The 18841-nt window shown below is 43.5% G+C and overlaps 1 long non-coding RNA gene across 1 annotated transcript; it reads right to left on the reverse strand.

Annotated features, from left to right (window-relative positions):
• Window positions 1–449: 449 nt before the first annotated feature.
• LOC132394984 (uncharacterized) lies at window positions 450–14777 on the reverse strand. The gene is made up of 4 exons (XR_009512475.1): window positions 14753–14777; window positions 4057–4128; window positions 1086–1230; window positions 450–984 (listed from the first exon to the last, which is right to left on the reverse strand). It is a non-coding gene; the product is annotated as an uncharacterized LOC132394984 (long non-coding RNA).
• Between the last annotated feature and the right edge of the window lie 4064 nt (window positions 14778–18841).

Here is an 18841-nt window from a genome sequence, read left to right on the forward strand (position 1 = left end):
TATGGAGCTACTGGAAAAAAGGCTCAGGTAATTTGAGAAGACAATCAAAGGTTCAAAGGTTAAAAGGTTCATAGGTTCATTTATTATCAAAATATACAGGTCAGAAATTCTTCAATTCTCCAGGCAGCCATGAAAACAAGAAAGAAAAGAAAGGCAGCACGATCATCAATCCCCAAATGTGACCTCCCAGCAAAAAAAAAGATGAACAAATCCCTCCTCCAGCACAAAAACCAGGCAAAATGGATCAGGCACATCGATCCCCAAATCTATCCCCGCACAAAAAATGAACAAAATGGATCAGGTAACTTGACCCTCAAGTCCCCCTCCCTGAACAAAAAAAGAACTGAGAAGATCGAGTGAAAAATCACAGAATATAATATTTATAAGATTGGAAAAGTGAGTCTGGAGTCCAGAGTCCAAATCCAAAATGCAGGAAAACCTTGGGCGCACTCTCCGGGCACAGCGGCAGGCACTCCATTCTTTGGCACATAGCAACCGATCAAGAGGCAAGCAGCTGGTGCTCACACTCTGCGCTCACTTTGACGCTTCAATCTCCTTTGTCACTTTAATCGGTGAACAATGGGAGCTTTAATCATCAAAATGGAGCCAAACATCAGTTCGCACCCCAGCCTTCAGCTTGCCCAGTACAAGGTTCGTACACACTGCTTCAACCTCCCGGAATCCTCTCTGAGACTGCAGAGCTCTGGGACATCTAAACGATTTCCAAACTTCCGCACTCACCTTGATGTTTCAATCACCGTTGTCGCCTTAATTGGCGAATAATGGAAACCGTAATCGCCAAAAAGGGGTCAAATATCAGCTCACGTGCCATCCTGCAGCCTTGTCGCCGCGAGGTTCACACACCACCTCTGCTTCCCAGAATCCTCTTGGAGACCGCAGAGCACTGAAGCACCCAAGCGGTCTCCAAATTGCAAAACATGGGCTCCAACAGTTCCAGAATCACGTTCAAGACTAGAAGCAAACCTAAAAGAGATAAAAGAAGTGAAAAATGTGGTTTCATGATCAATCCAGAAGATGTGGACCAAATGACCGCTGTACAGAGATGCCATCTTGACTGGAAGTACCTCACTACTCGCTACCAAGAAATTTGTTGGCAGAACAGTCAATGATTTTCCTCACATGGGACATAATGAAAAGGGATGTGCTGGCCGCGTTGAGGCACAGAAAGGTGGATAAATCCCCAGGGTCTGACCACATGTATCCTCGGACCTTGTAGGAAAGAAAGAAAGAAATCATGTTAGAAGATGGGAGTGTAGCTCATGTTGTGCCTTTCTTTAAAAAAATGGGATGCAAGGACAGGTCAGTGGATTACAGTCAGGGAGCAAAGCATTAGTGGTGAGAAAGATACTGGAAAGTATTATGTCAGACAAGATTTGGAAAAGCACAATATTATGCTTGGGGAACTGTTTCTTACAAATTTCTTTGATTTCTTTGAAGGCTTGACCAAGAGAATTGATAAGAGCAGGACAGCAGATGACATGGACTACAGAAAGGCTTTTGACAAAGTCCCTCATGGTTGGCTGATTTGGAAGGCTAGATCACATGGCTTGGTGGAGGGAGGCAGAGGGAGGTAGTGGAGGGTTATTATTCAGAATGGGGGCTTGTGACAAATGGTGTGCCTCATGAATCACTATTATTTGTCATATGGCTTTGGATGAGAATGTAATATTAGTATGTTCACTGATGACACCAAAATTGGTGCCAAGTTTGACAGTGAGGAAGGCTATCTAAGATTAGAACAGGATGTAAGTCAACTGGGAAAGTGGGCTGAGGACTAACACATGAACAGTAATTCACGGAAATTTAAAGTGAAGCAAGTTTGGGAAGTTAAACCAGGGCAGGACATAGACATTGAATGATAACATTGTGGAACAGAAAGACCAAGAGGGCCAAGTACAGCATTCCATGAAAGTCACAATACAGGTGGACAAGATTGTGAAGAAGACATATGGAGTGTTTGCCTCCATCAATAATACATTGAGTACAAGAATATTGCACACAGTATTCCAGGTACTAGTATCTTGGGATATGATGTTGTAGCTGTACAGGACACTAGTACCTGGAATATTGCGTGCATTTCTGCTTGCCATACTATTGATAGGATCTGATTAAGCTACAGAGGAAAAATATTATCCACAAAGATGTTACCAACACAAGAAAATCTGCAGATGCTGGAAATCCAATGCAAAACACAAAAAATCCTGGAGGAACTCAGCAGGTCAAGCAGCATCTATGAAAAAGAGTAAACAGCCGACATTCCATGCAAAAATCCTTCATCAGGACTGGAAAGAATGAGGAGAAGTGGGATTAAGAAGTTGGGGGGAGGGGAGGAAGTACAAGATGGTAAGTGATAGGTGAGACAGGGAAAGGGAGAGGGGGTGAAGTAAAGAGCTGGGAGGCTGATTAGGGGAAGAGACAAAAGGGTGGAGAATTGAGAATCTGATAGGAAAGGTAGAAGACCATGGAAGAAAGGGAAGGTAATGATGGGCAGGTAAGCAGATAAATTGAGAGAGGGAAACAGGAATGGGGAATAGTGAAAAAGAGGTAGGGTGGGGCAATTACCAGAAGTTAGAGAAATCAACGTCCACGCCATCAGGTTGGAGGCCAGATGGAATTCAAGGTGTTGCTCCCCCAACCTGCGTGTGGCCTCATTGCGGTAGTAGAGGAGGCCATGGACTGTCATGTCAGAAGGGGAATGGGAAGTAGATTGAAATGGGTGGCTACCAGGAGATCACAAACAAGAGAAAATCTGCAGATGCTGGAAATCTTCAACATCAGGCTGGAGGCTACCCAGACAGAATATATGTAAGTGGTTGTTCCTCCAACATGAGTGTGGCCTCTCCGCGACAGTAGAGGCCATGGTTAGAAATTTTGGAATAGGAATACAAGTGGAATTAAAATAGATGGCCACTGGGAGATCCCTTTCCTCCATGGTCTCCTACCCTGTCCTATCAGATCCCCCCTTGTCAATCTGTTTACCTCTTTCCCCAATCAGCTTCTCAGCTCTTTACTTCTCTCCTCCCTCTCTCACTACCTCACCTATCACCTACCACCTTGTACTTCTTCCTCCCCTCCCCACACCTTCTAACTCTGACTTCTCACCCATTTTTCCAGTCCTGATGAAGTGTCTCAGCCTGAAACATTGACTGTTTACTCTTTTCCATAGATGCTATCTGGCCTGCTAAGTTTCTCCAGCATTTTGTGTTTGTTCCTCACAAAGATGTTAGCAGGGACTAGTTGTTTCAAGTTATGAAGGCAGTTATAGGCTGGGACTGTTTTCCTTGCAGCAAAGGAGACTGGGAGATGTGGAGGGGTGAGGGTGGGGCTGGTGACCTTACAAAGATTAATGAAGGGTATCAATAAAATGGATTGTCCCAGTCCTTTTCCCAGAGCAGTGAATATAAAACTAGAGGTCATAGGTTCTAAAGTGAGAGGGGAAAACTTAAAGGGAACAGGAAGAGGCATTTTTGTTTACACAGGGGTTAGTGACTAAAGGTTGTCAAGCTGAGGAGAGGTAGTGGGGATAAGCTCCCATTACCTAAAAGTGCTCTTTACGGCATGCAACTCATATAGCCTCTGACAACCAAGTCCAACTCCTGGCCTTTTCGTGTGCCTTAGCCTCTAAGCCTGGCAGAACTGTTTCTACTGACAGGAGAAGGGGCGAAGGTGGGTCCTGGTACCTTAAAACCAGTGCTTCGGGTAGGTGGAGCTCGTCAGCCTGGGAAAGCAGTCCATCTAAGAGAGGGAAAACTGATTTCAAACCTCCACTGCCTTACGGCCATACCCACTCATGGGAAAGGCTTCAGGAGTAAAACCTTGAGGACAAATCCGGAGCTGGAGTCCCTAAGGCTGTCTGACGTTGCCTTCAACCTCGCTATGGCAACTCCTGCGATGTCACTGGTGCCAAGCTGTATCGGCCCTTGCATCTTCCCTTGGACAACATCAGTGGAGTGGAGAGGGGAGACTTGCTGCTTAGGCAACTGCCGGTCTTACATACAACCTTACCCAGGCCTGCACCCTGGAGAGGACACTCACAAGACTTTCCAGGGGCAGATCCATGGTCTCGCGAGACATCCATCCAGTCCATCCAGTGAGTAAATGGAAAAGCTGCCAGAGAAAGTGACAGATGCAGATACAATTATAACATTTAAAAGGAATTTGGCTGAGTACATGGGTAGGAAGTGTTTTGAGGGATATGCAAACAAATGGGACAAGCTCAAGACACCTTGGTTGGCATGAATGAGTTGGGTCAAAGGGCTTGTTTCTATGCTGCATTCACTCTACGACTCTGTGACTACTGTCTGCCCTCACCGTAACTCTACTCAAAACTATATGTGCAACGCTGGAACAACTAGTAAATCAGGGAGCTTTCCTTTCAACTTTGGCTTGGCATTGAATTTGTTAGTTGTCTGGACATAAAGGCGATGCAAAAGGCTGAGTTTAAAATGAGAGAATATATTTTCTCTGCTTCTCAATGGAATATTCCTTGGTTCTGACAAACAAGCAGCAAAGACATGGCATGACAGAGACAAGTTGCCTCATTGACAACTCATTCTAGTGGCCTCTGTTGCTGTCATAGATATGGTCATTAGCGCTGTTCAGTCATTAAAAATTACATAGCTGTTGAGAAGCAACAAAAGAACATGTCCTCTTAAATATCATGGCTAACAGTGAAGTTTTTCTTCACAATGGAAGCAGACCTTTTGAGAAGTCACTTTGGACTCCAGGAGGCAAGCATTCCTAATTAGCAACGTGGCTGAGCAACGCACCAGTCCAGTACTTTGTGCTTACGTTAGAAGATGCTTATTAGCACGCATTGTACGGGCAGTTCATCAGCCAGTAGGAGCTGGTGCTATGAGATGGATGGCAGTGAGGAATAGCTCTCACATGCCACATGCACCTAATCAGTTCCTAACTCTGGAGAATCCCCTCTTCTTCATCATGGTTTGGATGACATGTCACCTACTGATGTGAGACACCCTCAGGTGGATCTTTATTGTCTTTTATTACAAAAGATGGAGTCCGTCCATCTGCAAAATGCCAGGCTTTCATTTGGGGAGTCAGGAGGAATGGAGTGGAACATATGAATCACTTTATTTCATCTGTCTCTTCACGACTGCTTTTCTTCCAGTGTGAGTATGCTTCCCCAATGGCAAACAAGCAGTCTTCACACAGGAAAAGCCATGTTATAGAAATCAGGTAAGTGCTTGCCACATTAATTTGCGAAGCATTTACGCATACTGTGGAGTAGATTGTTTTCACTGTTTTCATCAGTGAAACATGCTAGCAGTTTAGCTAATAATCCCGGCAGACAATGAAAGCCAACGAAGGCCACTCTCTAGATTGTCTGAGAAGAACATCTAGTACTGGGTAAAAAGGAATTCCCTCCAACCAAGTACTATAGTGACCAAAACTTGAATAGTTCAAAGGCACAAATTGAGTGCCAGATAAAACCTTCATAAGTCCTGATGAAGCGTCTTGGCCCAAAATGTTAACTGTTTATTTTCCTCCCTCGATGCCACCTGACCTTTCAAGTCCCTCCAGCAATTTGTGTGCATTTTCTCCCCATAGGTGCCATGTGTGTTGTTGGCAGAGGTGTGAAAATGATTTGTTGTTTCTTTAATATCATGCTACTTTCAACATCACAACCCTTTAGCAAAATTTTCCCACAATCACACTCAGCGTTTCCTGAACCCAAATTTGCCCCTCACTACCCTTCTTTTCCATCAGTTTCTTCCCCACTTTCTCATTAGCATTTGTCTTGGAGATCAGTTAATGTTGCTAATGTGTACAAGTACAGGAGACATTTTTCATAAGGCAACTATCTATGAACTTGCTAGGTAGGTTTTGGTATTACCTCTGCCCTTTGCCCATGACTACTACCTTCACTCACCCTACTTGTTGTGAATCTTGTTAGCCCAGATTCTATTGGCCAAGCCTAAGCAGAATCTGGGACTGGAAAAGCCCCATCCTTACTGGCCAAGCTGTGTTGGCTTTCAAATGTCTCTAACAACAGCCATTTAAAATGATATTTTTTTTTCAAAATTTGAAAATTAATAGCAATATTTTAAATAAAGAAGAATAAAAACAGTTTAAATCACTTAAGAACGCATGAATAATTGACAAATCCTAGAAATTAATCAAACCTTCCTTGTAGCTTTCATCTCAGCAGCCTAGAATTTAATGGGATTGTAAATCCTGCAGAAGTCCTGGCCAGTAGAGCATGTAAGACTCGTTTTCCCTGACAGAGTCCAGTGATACTACTCTGCGAGGGTGAGCAGCATCAGTAGACTTTGAGAGTAGGTTCAGGACTTTACACACACTTGCAAGTCCTGCACTAAACAACATTTAAATGTGCAAAGCCAATGGTTCCTTTCAAAGCCAGCAAAATCTGGGACAATCACAGACAGGAGAAATGGGCTAAAAATTCTATATCTGAATGCACGAAGTGTCAGAAATAAGGTGGATGAGTTTGAAGCCCAGGTGCGAATGGGTAACTGTGATGTTGTTGGGATAACGGAGACATGGCTGCAGGGAGATCAGATCTGGGAAATGAATGTACAAGGGTATACGTGCAATCATAGGGACAGAAATGTGGGCAGAGGGGATGGGGTGGCCCTGTTGGTGAGAAATGAGATTCAGTCCATTGCAAGGGGGGACATAGGGTCAGGAGAAGTAGAGTCTATGTGGATAGAACTGAGGAACAGTAAGGGCAAAAAGACCCTAATGGGTGTTATCTACAGGCCACCAAACAGTAGCATGGATATTGGGTGCAAGTTGAATAAGGAGTTAACATTGGCATGTGGCAAAGGTAATGTTGCAGTAGTTATGGGGGGATTTCAACATGCAGATGAACTGGGAGAATCAGGTTGGTGCTGGACCCCAGGATAGGGTGTTTGTAGAGTGCCTACGGGATGCATTCTTGTAACAGCTTGTACGAGAGCCGACCAGGGACAAGGCTATTCTGGATTTAGTCTTGTGTAATGAGCAGGATTTGATAAGCAATCTTGAAGTAAAGAAGCCATTAGGAGGTAGCGATCATAATATGTTTTTATCTGCAATTTGAGAAGGATAAGGGCAGATTGGAGGTGTCAGTGTTGCAGTTGAACAGGGGAGACAATGGAGCCATGAGGGAGGAGCTGGCCAAAGTTAACGGGACGGATAGCCTAGCAGAAAAGACAGTGGAACTGCAATGGCAGGTATTCTTGGGAATAATGCACAAGGTACAAAATCAGTTCATCCCCCGGAGAAAGAAGGATTCAGAGGGGGGAAAGGGGCCACAGTGGTTGACAAAGGAAGTCAGAGATTGCATAGCATTAAAAAAAAAGGAAGTATGACAGAGCTAAGGTGAGTGGGAGGACAGATGATTGGGAAATTTTTAAGGAACAACAGAACTTAACTAAAAGGGCAATATGGGGAGAAAAAATGAGGTATGAACACAAGCTATCCAGGAATATAAAGGAGGATAGCAAAAGCTTTTTTAGGTATGCGAAGAGAAAGAAGATAGTTAAGAACAATGTTGGGCCCTTGAAGAATGAATTGGGTGAAATTGTTATGGGAAACAGAGAAATGGCAGAAGAATTTCATAAGTACTTTAGATCTGTCTTCACTAGGGAAGACACAAGCAATCTCCCAGATGTATGGATGGGCCAATGACATAGGGTAACAGAGGAAATGAAACAGATTGACATTAGGAAGGAAACGGTGATAAGTAGACTGATGGGACTGAAGGCTGACAAATCCCCAGGTCCAGATCGTCTGCAACCTAGGGTACTAAAGGAGGTGGCCCTGGAAATTGCGGATGCATTGGTAATCATTTTCCAATGTTCCTTAGACCCAGGATCAGTTCCTGAGGATTGGAGAATGGCTAATGTTATCCCACTTTTTAAGAAAGGAGGGAGGGAGAAAACAGAGAACTATCATCCTGTCATCCTAACATCAGTAGTGGGGAAGATGCTAGAGTCCATTATTAAAGATGAAATAGTGGCATATCTAGATAGCAGTGATAGGATTGGGCTGAGCCAGCATGGATTTACCAAGGGCAAATCATGCTTGACTAATCTATTGGAGTTTTTCGAGGATGTAACCAGGAAGTTAGACAAGGGAGATCCAGTGGGTGTAGTGTACCTCGATTTTCAGAAGGCATTTGATAAGGTCCCACATAGGAGATTGATGGGTAAAATCAGAGCTCATGGCATTGGGGGGAAGATATTGACATGGATAGAAAACTGGTTGGCAGATAGAAAGCAAAGGGTAGCGGTGAATGGGTGTTTCTCGGAATGGCAGGTGGTGACTAGTGGGGTGCCACAGGGCTCGGTATTGGGACCACAGCTGTTTACGATTTACATCAACGATTTAGGTAAAGGCATTGAGAATAACATCAGCAAATTTGCTGATGATACTAAGCTGGGTGGCAGTGTGACATGTGATGAGGATGTTAGGAGAATTCAGGGTGACTTGGATAGGCTGAGTGAGTGGGCAGATACTTGGCAGATGACGTTTAATGTGAATAAGTGTGAGGTTATCCACTTTGGGAGTAAGAACAGGAAGGCAGACTATTATCTGAATGGTGTAGAGTTAGGTAAGGGAGAAATACAAAGAGATCTAGGAGTCCTTGTTCATCAGTCACTGAAGGTGAATGAGCAAGTGCAGCAGGCAGTGAAGAAGGCTAATGAAATGTTGGCCTTTATTACAAAGGGAATTGAGTACAAGAACAAGGAAATCCTTCCGCATTTGTACAGGGCCCTGGTGAGACCACACCTGGAGAATTGTGTACAGTTTTGGTCTCCAGGGTTAAGGAAGGATATCCTGGCTGTAGAGGAAGTGCAGCATAAATTCACAAGGTTAATTCCTGGGATGTCCGGACTGTCTTATGCAGAGAGGTTAGAGAGACTGGGCTTGTACACACTGGAATTAAGGAGATTGAGAGGGGATCTGATTGCAACATATAAGATTATTAAGGGATTGGACAAGATAGAGGCAGGAAATATGTTCCAGATGCTGGGAGAGTCCAGTACCAGAGGGCATTGTTTGAGAATAAGGGGTAGGTCATTTAGGACACAGTTAAGGAAAAACTTCTTCTCCCAGAGAGTTGTGGGGGTGTGGAATGCACTGCCTCGGAAGGCAGTGGAGGCCAATTCTCTGGATGCTTTTAAGAAGGAGCTAGATAGGCATCTTATGGATAGGGGAATCAAGGGATATGGGGACAAGACAGGAACCGGGTATTGATAGTAGATGATCAGCTATGATCTCAGAATGGCGGTGCAGGCTCAAAGGGCCAAATGGTCTACTTCTGCACCTATTGTCTATTGTCTACATTAAGCTACAATGTACATTGAGGTACAATAACAAGCCTTAAAAGTCAGTTGGAAAAGTTCTGTGTCAAATACTGGCAAAGGGACTAGCTTAGTGGGCATCTTGGTCAGCATGGATCAATTGGGCTGAAGGTCTGTTTTCATATTTTATGACTCCATAACTCTGTGTAACTGACTACCAGGCAGTGCATAAATAACATCACAAGTATTTCGCTTTTTTCCCTCTTGCTCCGAGTCTTTGACGTCTACTTTGACTTCAGGCAATTATAAACACATGGGGTTTTGCAGATGCTGGAAACCTTGAGCAACTTTGTAATCTGGACATCTTGAGCCTGATGAAGGGTCTTAGTCCAAAACATCTACAGTTTATTCCCGTCTGTAGGGTCTGCCTGATTTGCCGAGCGCCTCCAGCATTTTCAAGCTGATTGGCACTTTGGCACAGCTGGATGTCACAAACTTTTTCTAAATGGTATTTCCTAAGTCAATGGAGTTTCTATTAGAATGTTTGGCAACATATTAGCAGGTTAGATCCTGATGTGCTCATCACTGCTCACACTTGCTCTCTGAATTATCTTGTGTTCATGGGAATATCACTTTCAAAAGCTCCTGATGATAAATTACACAACCTAAAGAACTATTTCAAGCTGAGAACATCTCCAAATACACATGAATGGTCACAAGCTCTATTTGGAAGTGTTTTGAAGAAATTGTTCCCAAAAATCGGTCTGGGTCTATCCAAACCAGAAGCCTTGGATAAATAGTTCAGTGCATGTTGCTCTCAGCACAAGAGATAAAGTCTTTGCCTCCAGAAGCCAATAGGAGCTCAGGAGATACCACTATGCTTTACATAGAGCCACCAAGGTGGCAAAATGACAACATAGGGCAAAATCCAGTCACAACTCTGCGACAATGACACACGCAGCTCATGTTGTTGTTCGTCCTTCAGAGTTGAAGACGACCACGACTTCTGTCAGGTGGAGGGTTTGTGACTGTGGGTCCGGAGGTGACTGGTGAGGCCAATCCAGGCCCTGAAAGCTTGCCCATATGTGGGACACATGAGGGTAGGTGCTGCAGTGGAAGTGGAGGTAGTTTGAGCCTCGCGCGCAGCGCGTTTCCTCTGAGCCTCTGTGGTGCGTCTGATTTCTGCTGCATACGCTCCCTTAGTGGTCCTGCTCCACCAGGTTGGGCGGTCCAGAGCAAGCGATTCCCAGCTACTGGGATTGATGTTGAGGGCTTTGAGGGACACTGTGAGGCAGTCTTTGAAACATTTCTCCTGCCTTCCAACTGAGCGCTTGCCCTGGCTCAGCTCTCCATACAGCAGCTGTTTCGGTAGTCGACTGTCAGACATCCTGATGACATGGCCAGCCCATCTGGCTTGGGCTTTCTGTAGGAGGGTGTGGGTGCTAGCCTGCTCCAGGACCTCCGTGTCTGCGACTTTGTCCTGCTATCGTACGTGGAGAAGTCTGCGGAGGCAGCTCAAGTGGAAGTGGTTGAGCTGTTTAGCGTGTCTGCTGTAGACAGTCCAGGTCTCGCTGGCATAGAGGAGGGTGGTGAGAACCACCGCTCGGTAGACCTTCAGCTTGGTGGTAAGGCTGAGTCCTCTCCACTCCCATACATTCTCACGGAGTCTCCCAAAGGTGGCACTGGCTTTGGCAATTCTCATGGCCAGCTCATGGCAAGGACTGCACACCATTGCAGGTGTCAAGAGGAAACAGCAGTACAGCTAACATTGCCGCCTCATTTCCGGTTGAGCTAAATGTTGTTCACGCTCGATTCGAGGTTGATAAGACTGAACCCCCAAGGAGAGCTGCCAACAGGACCTGCTCCTTGGTCATCTCCGAGGCTGAGGTACATAGAACATTCCAACACGTCAACAGCCGCAAGGCAGATGGGCCAGGTGGCGTCCCAAGGTGTGTGCTGAACAGCTAGCTGGAGTGTTTACAGACATTTTTAATCTTTCCCTCTCCCAGTGTGCAGTGCCCTCCTGTTTCAAATCGTCCATCATCGTTCTCGTACCTAAGAAAACCAAGGTAGCATGCCTGAACTATTGGCACCCTGTCGCACTCACCTCAAATCCTTTGAGAGGCCAGTTAAAGACTACATCTGCCGCATGTTACCACCCACACTGGACCCCCTACAATTCGGCTACAATTAACCAGTCTACCGATGGCACCATAGCCACAGCTCTGCACACCGTCCTCACTCACCTGGAGAAGAGGGATGCATACATTAGAACACTGCTCCTGGACTACAGTTCAGCATTCAACACAATAATTCCCTCAGACTTGACAGGAAGCTCAGAGACCACAGCCTGCACCCTACCTTGTGCAGTTGGATCCTATACTTCCTATCAGATTGCCGACAGGTGGTAACGATGAGCTCCCTCATCTCTGCTCCTCTGACCCTCAGTGCAGGTGTCCCCCAGGGTTGTATTTTGAGTCCCCTTCCCTAGTCCCTTTACATCCACAACTGCACTGCCACACCCAGTTCCAATCTAGTGATCAAATTCACAGATATCACGACTTTCATCAGCCTTATTTCTAGTGGTAATGAGACAGCCTGCAAAGGAAAGGTTGACACCCTTCAATGTCCAAAGAACAAGAGAGCTGATTGTAGATTATTGGAGGAATGGAGACAGGCTTGGCCTGATCAACATCAATGGATCTGCAGTTGAAGGGTGAGTAGTTTCAATTTCCTCAGTATACAGATCACCGTTGATCTCACCTGGACTGTACACACTGACTTTGTGGCAAAACAGCACAATAGAGTATCTTCCATCTCAGGCGACTGAAAAGGTTCAGCATGGGCCTCCAAATCCTCAAGACCTTCTACAGGGGTATCAGTGAGAGAATCCTGATTGGCTGTAACACTGTCTGCTACGGGAACTGCACCAGCCTTGTTCACTGGGCACTGCAGAGAGTGGTACGGACAGCCCAACACATCTGTGGAGATGAACTTCCCTCCATTGAAGACATTTACAGCACCAAGTGCGTAAAGGCCTGAAAGGACACCAGTCACCCTAACCATTAACTGTTTCAGCTGCTTCCATCTGGCAAATGCTACTGCAGCATTAATACCAGGACCAACAGGCTACGGGACAGCTTCCTTCTACAAGCCATTAGACTTAAAAATTCACATGTCTGAACATTGCAACGGAGTCATAACACAAAGATTTTTACTCCTTCACTTTGTGGGATGGATGTAAGATTTAAATAAATTGTCATTCTTATTCTATGTATTTCTTCCATTGACTGTGATTGTATACCAACTTCTATTAATACTGAATGAAAGCAGAAAGGTCAAGAAATTGTCAGCAGATCGTGCAGCATCTAAAGAAACAGAAACAGAGATGATGTTTTTGGTCAATGATCATTCATCTGAAAATTGACTTAAATTAGGATAGGCGAGTAATGAAATAAAGACCAACAAGATAAACTCACATCTCTTGAAATTTAGAAGGGTGAGAGGGGACTTGCCTGAAATGCATAAAATTCTGAAGGGTCTTGAAATGAGATGCTATTTTCCCTTTTGGGGGAATCTAGAACTAGTCTGCACAATTAAGACTGAGATTGAGCAATCTTTTCCTCTCTCACAGGAACTCAAAACAAAGGGTGATGAACAGAGTACTTGAATATTTTATAAATAAATTCCTGATAAATAAGGGAGTGAAACGTTACCAGGGTTGGTGGAAACATGGATTTGAGATTACTATCAGATCAGTCAGGATCTTATTAAATGGTAGAGCAGGCCCAATGAGCGAAATATCCTTCAGGTACTGTTAATTCATACTAAAACAACACTAGGTGTTTATTTTGCATTGGTAAAACAAATTTGATCACAAACTGAAGAGAAAATATTAGGGCATAACCTAACCACCTTTCTTTGATAATCAAAAGCTTACCATTGCCAACTCTTCTGTCATCTACATGCTGGCTATCAACATTAACTAGAATCTCAGTTGGGCCAGTCATCTACTGTAAATACCATATCTAGAATGGTAAATGACCCACTTCCTAAGACCCTTACAGCCTCAGCATATTAATGTGACATCTTCATATCTATTTATTCCCCTCCATAGGTCAGCTACCTGACCTGCTGAGTTCTTCCAGCATTTTATGTGTGTTGCTCAAGATTTCCAGCATCTGCAGATCCTTTTGAGTTCCTATCTGAGGACTAGGTAGGTATTAGGTGTTCCACAGTTGATTCCTAATGACTGCAGTCACACAATGGAGATGATATTTTTCACTTGCGCATAAGTACCCACAGTTTCCATTGCCCATAATGGTCGTATGTCAGAGTTCCCCAAAACTTAAGTGGTATATCAGAGGCCAGTGGCCTGTACTGGACATATTATGGCCCACTATCTTTTGAGAGAGAGAGATCAGAACAAACCCCAATAGCTGAAGGACCGAACATCAACCAATAGTAAACACAAAGTGCACTGCAGATGCTGTGGTCAAATCAAGACGTACAAACAAGCTGGGTGAACGCAACAAGTCGGACAGCATCCGTTGAAATGAGCAGTCAACGTTGGGTCTCGACCCGAAACGTTAACTGCTCATTTCAACGGATCCTGCCCGGCCTGCCGAGTTCATCCAGCTTGTTTGTACGTCTTGAACCTCAACCAATGCTCTCCCAGTCCTCAGCACAAGTCCACAGGTCAAAACACCAGCAGCTCCAAACTTAACAGTGTGGCAATAGGAAAAGAAGCCATTGCTCTAAGGTTCCCTGTCAAAGCCTGGTCAGATAAGAGTAGAAGCGGGCAAGATTAAAACCACTCAGATTGGCACGGGAGGTGGATTCAACCATAGCTCTAGGTTTTCAGTGTCACGGTCCCGACCATTAATTCCCCTTATTATCCTAATTCCCTTTTCCCCATGTTTACCTGGGATCCTTGATTGCGGCACCTGATTCTCTTCTAAACCTGCTGCATAAAAACCCCGGCTTTGTATCCACTCATTGCCAGACCGCTGCTTCAGCCAGTGTGATAATTCACGTTCCCTGCTGCTTAGAATTGTGTATTCTAAGTTTTGTTCCTGCACTGTTTGCCTGTGTTAACTCTGTCTCTCGGCCACTTAGAATTGTGTATTCTAAATTCTGCTTCCATGCTGTTTGCCTGTGTTAACTCTGTGTCTCCATGTTAATAGGAGCATTGCATGCCACCTGTCTTCCCGTTCATCCTTCAGCCTGCTGTTCTCCTCAAGCCACGCTCACACCCTGGTCTGCATCCCTGCTCTGCCTCGTTCCGCCGCCCGCCTACACTCCCAGTTGGCTTGGTCGTTAAATGCCGTATTCCCACCGTAGCGACCCGGGTTCAATCCCCGGTCAAACCTTCCACACTTCTTGGCTTTCTTCTGCCTAATCCTCACTCCCCGCCCTTCCTTGTAACCATTAATAAACACTTTAGATTACTATACCTCCGTGTCTGCGTCCTGTGTTTGGGTTCACCCCGTTCCATTGCAACACTCAGAGAAAGATGGTGAATGTTTATTTACAATAGCAGTCAAATAAGGTGTCATTTAATTAGCTGATGTTAAGAACTAATTATAAACAAAAATTAACGGTATGGAAATTAAATATTAAGCAAGCTGGAATTGTACTGTGAATATTCCACAATAGCATACAGAGGCTGTTGAATGGAAATTCGAGAGCACTATATTCTTATGTGCACTGTCTGAAAACTCCCTGATGAGATGACAACTCTAAGCAGTTGATGTTGTCTAGAAACAGCTCTCAGTAAGCCGAGCTGTTTCCAAAGGCAACAACAGCTAAAGGTCATTGTAGACGTTGTGCAGAATGCACATGGCTTGAAGTGTCGCTCACTGATGATGTCACTCCATCAGACTGACGGCTATTGTACCTAGAGCAAAAATAAAAGCTTTAAATGTATGAAAATTGCAGTGAGAAACTTCACGTTTCCTCTGTGGCTTAATTTATTAACCTTTCACTGTACTTCTGCGAGATCAAAGGAAGACAAGAATGACTGAATAGAATGCTATATTATCTCTTTCAACACTTTGCACAAGGCATGAGTGACCTGGCAGGACTAAACCCTGAACCATGGAGCTCTGTATTCTGCCAGCAGTCTGAAGCGGTAACTTTCTGTAATTAGCTGATAGGTTTAGGAAATTCTCATATAATATGAAGAGGGTTAATTATGAACTCAACCTTTTCGAGCTTAAGTCTGTTGGTAGCAAAAGTGTGTAACTACCAGTGCAATCACAACTCACTGTTCTTTGGGAAATGAAACGGGGCTTATTTACATTTAGAGTGATTCTTGCTTGAGAATGAGAGTAACAGAACCATCACTGTTAATCACATCAAAGCATTTAAAAATTAACTTATAACAGCAGCTGAAGAGACTTATTAAATCCTAGGAGGGCAAATTCCTCCAATTTTCTGGTTTAGATATCAATTATTCCACAATCCCATTTAAAATTTTATTTGACAGACTCCCAATGTTTTGTCTCCCACTAAAGCTTTTCTGAGAGACAGCAAACTTATAATTGGTGAACCATGTTATGTGTAGATAGCAAATCTGGATCCATAAAGCAATTTGGGAAACTTGTGATCTCATCAAACAGTGGAAAATATTACCATCCACTTGGTTTGATTAATCTACCACATGTGCCTCTGTCAGTATGCTATTCATATTGGGCTTTGGTCAGGGGCTGCTTCTGCCACTGTGAAATTTTTAATATCAGCCCTGTTTAGACTGAGACTGTCTATTTAGACTGAACCCTTGCTATGTTTTCGGACAAAAGGATTTGGATAACTTGGCTTAAAACTAAATCAAATTACATTCAAAACTAGAGATCTCAATAACTTGCATAGTTTTAAAAATGTGTACACATAAAAAGAGCACCTGAGAAGTTGGCTCTCAAGTAGTAATTGGCATTTCATATCTATACCACTGCAACACATCTTATATATGCACCAGTATTTCTTGGTAGTAATATATAGATAGTTTCCAAAGTTTACAACTTGATTTATGGTGAGCTAATGTACTCACAGACAAGCTAATAACAGAGATTTTATAATTTACCTCAATGCATTTTGAGAAAAGTATTAGGCCTGCTGGAATAATGTATTGACATACTTCTGACAGAAGTATAACTGTATAGCCATTCAGTTACTTGTCTATTAATCAGAGTCCTGGACTATTGATCTGGGGTTCAAATCCTACACAGCAGACTTGGAATTTAAATTTAAGTTATTCATAAATCTGTACTAAATGTTCCTTGAAAAAATAGTGAATACTAAGCTATTAGGGTGTCTAATGTTCTTCAAAGAAAGTAATCTGCCATCTTTATCTGGTCTGACCTGTACATAAACCTAGCAACGTGCTTAACTTCCACCCACCCACTGTCATTCAGTGCAGGGAATTCAAGATGGACAATAAATGGTAGGTTGGTCAGTGATGAAAAATAACTTTGTCTGAAGGAATTGGCATTTCGTTGAGGGGCAACTTGCTCCAATAGTTTCTGAGAAAGGGATTCTACCTTGCATTGGGTTCTCAGTTTGGTACTAGATAGCAATTTACAACAGCAGGCTAAATAGCTAAATTTGGCCTTTTGTCCAGCATACCATTCTCCAGAATTCTTAATAAAGTTAGCACAGGAGATTATCAAAAATAGGGCATTGAGTTCAAGAGCCACAAGGTAATGTTCCAATAGTATAAAACCCTGGTAAGACCACTCTTGGAATATTGTGTTCATTTCTAGTTCCCTCAACATGAGAAGGATGTGGAAGCTTTAGAGAGTGTGCAGCAGAGATTTACTAATATGCTGCCTGGATTAGAGAGCATGAGTGTTATAAGAAGTTGGGTGAGCTAGGTCTTTTCTTTCTTGAGCAAAGGAAGATGAGAGGTGGCTCGATAGAGGTGTACAAGATGATAAGAAGCAAAAATGGAATGGATAACTAGAGATTTTCTCTCAGGGCAGAAATGGCTAATATGTGGGCACATAATTTTAAGGTGACTGGAGGCAAGTATAGGGGGAAATGTCATTGGTAGTTTTTTTTACACAGAGAGTGGTGGATGCTTGCAACCTGCTGCTTGGAGTGATGGTAGGGGCATTTAAGAAACTCTTAGATAGGCACATGGGTGGTAGAAAAATGGAGGGCTATGTACTATAGGATGGAAGGGTTAGATTAATCTTAGAATAGGTTAAAAGGTTACCATTATATCATGAACTGAGGGACATGTACTGTGCTGTAATTTTGTATGCTATACTGTATGTTCTATGCTCTCAAGGAAATTCAAAGGCATAAAATCTTATTCTAGTAATTTTTTAACTTCCAAACTAGTATTTGGTCTATCGAGACAGTGATGACTCAGTTACTGAAAAGTATCTGAAGTCAGTGTTGGTCAGCCAAAAATCTTTGAAGACATGCCAAAAACCCAAATATTAATGAGAGGTAAGAACAGGGATTGGTCTCAGGAATAGGTGGTGCTGGAGAGAGTGAAGACCCATGGATCGGAAATGGGTTTCATGAAAGTTAAGAAAGGAAAGAGAGAGATGATAAGAATTGAGGTCAGCGATTGATTGGAATAGTAAAGAGAGCAAAGGGTTGGATTAAGTGAGGGGATTATGTAACATGAGGCTACGATGGTTGAATACATGTTCATTGAGTTAGGGTAAATTTAATGGTTGGAGGGGTGGACTGAAGAGAAGGGAAATTTCATAAGAATCGGGGAATAGGTATGTATAATAGTACATTGTTGGACTGAATAAGGTCACAGGGATAATATGGCCAAAATATAATCAATAAATGTAGTAACAGGAATGAATTCAACTACTGCAGGATCTGAAGAAGCAATATTGGGATATTACTGTTTAATCACATGTCAGAAATACATGGTCATTCAGAAGACAAATACTTTCACTCAGTTAGCATTAACATAGTGAAAAGTGGTCCATGCATCACTTAAGCCAGAATGGCAAAGATTGATCAATATGAATGTGGAGGCTCTGGGAGAACAACAATGCTCTTTTTCAGGAAATCCCATGGGTTAGAGGATGACTTGTTTTCACTCTAATCCTCTGATATCTGTGCTGGAGGAAGGGACCAATGTGGGATCCACTGACTCTGTTACAGATGGTGCATGGGGGAGGGGGTAGTCTTGGAGGTGGTGTATCCCCTTCTGCCATTTTTATTGGGTGGGTTTCTGCATGCTCCCAGCACAAAAAGTCAACTTTCTAAGTACATTCCTTGATGCTCATATCCACTTTGAGTGGTCATGGAGCAGGGTATCACGAGGCTTTGAAAATATCCTGATTGTGTCTCCTCTGTCCTGCTAATCTTATTTGTGATTGTCAAGTCATGCATCCAATGTGAACATTGTAGTCTGTCTATCAAAGTGTAATCAGAACCCCAGTGGTAGGATGAGATGCTGATGTTGATTTGCTTATACTGCCAACAGATTTGCAAGGTTTGGCAGGGACAGCTATCAAGGCACTTCATCCAAAGCTTTGAGATGTCAGCTGTAGGTAATCAACATTGAG

Source organism: Hypanus sabinus, chromosome 6, assembly GCF_030144855.1.
Source record: "Hypanus sabinus isolate sHypSab1 chromosome 6, sHypSab1.hap1, whole genome shotgun sequence".
NCBI lineage: Eukaryota > Metazoa > Chordata > Chondrichthyes > Myliobatiformes > Dasyatidae > Hypanus > Hypanus sabinus.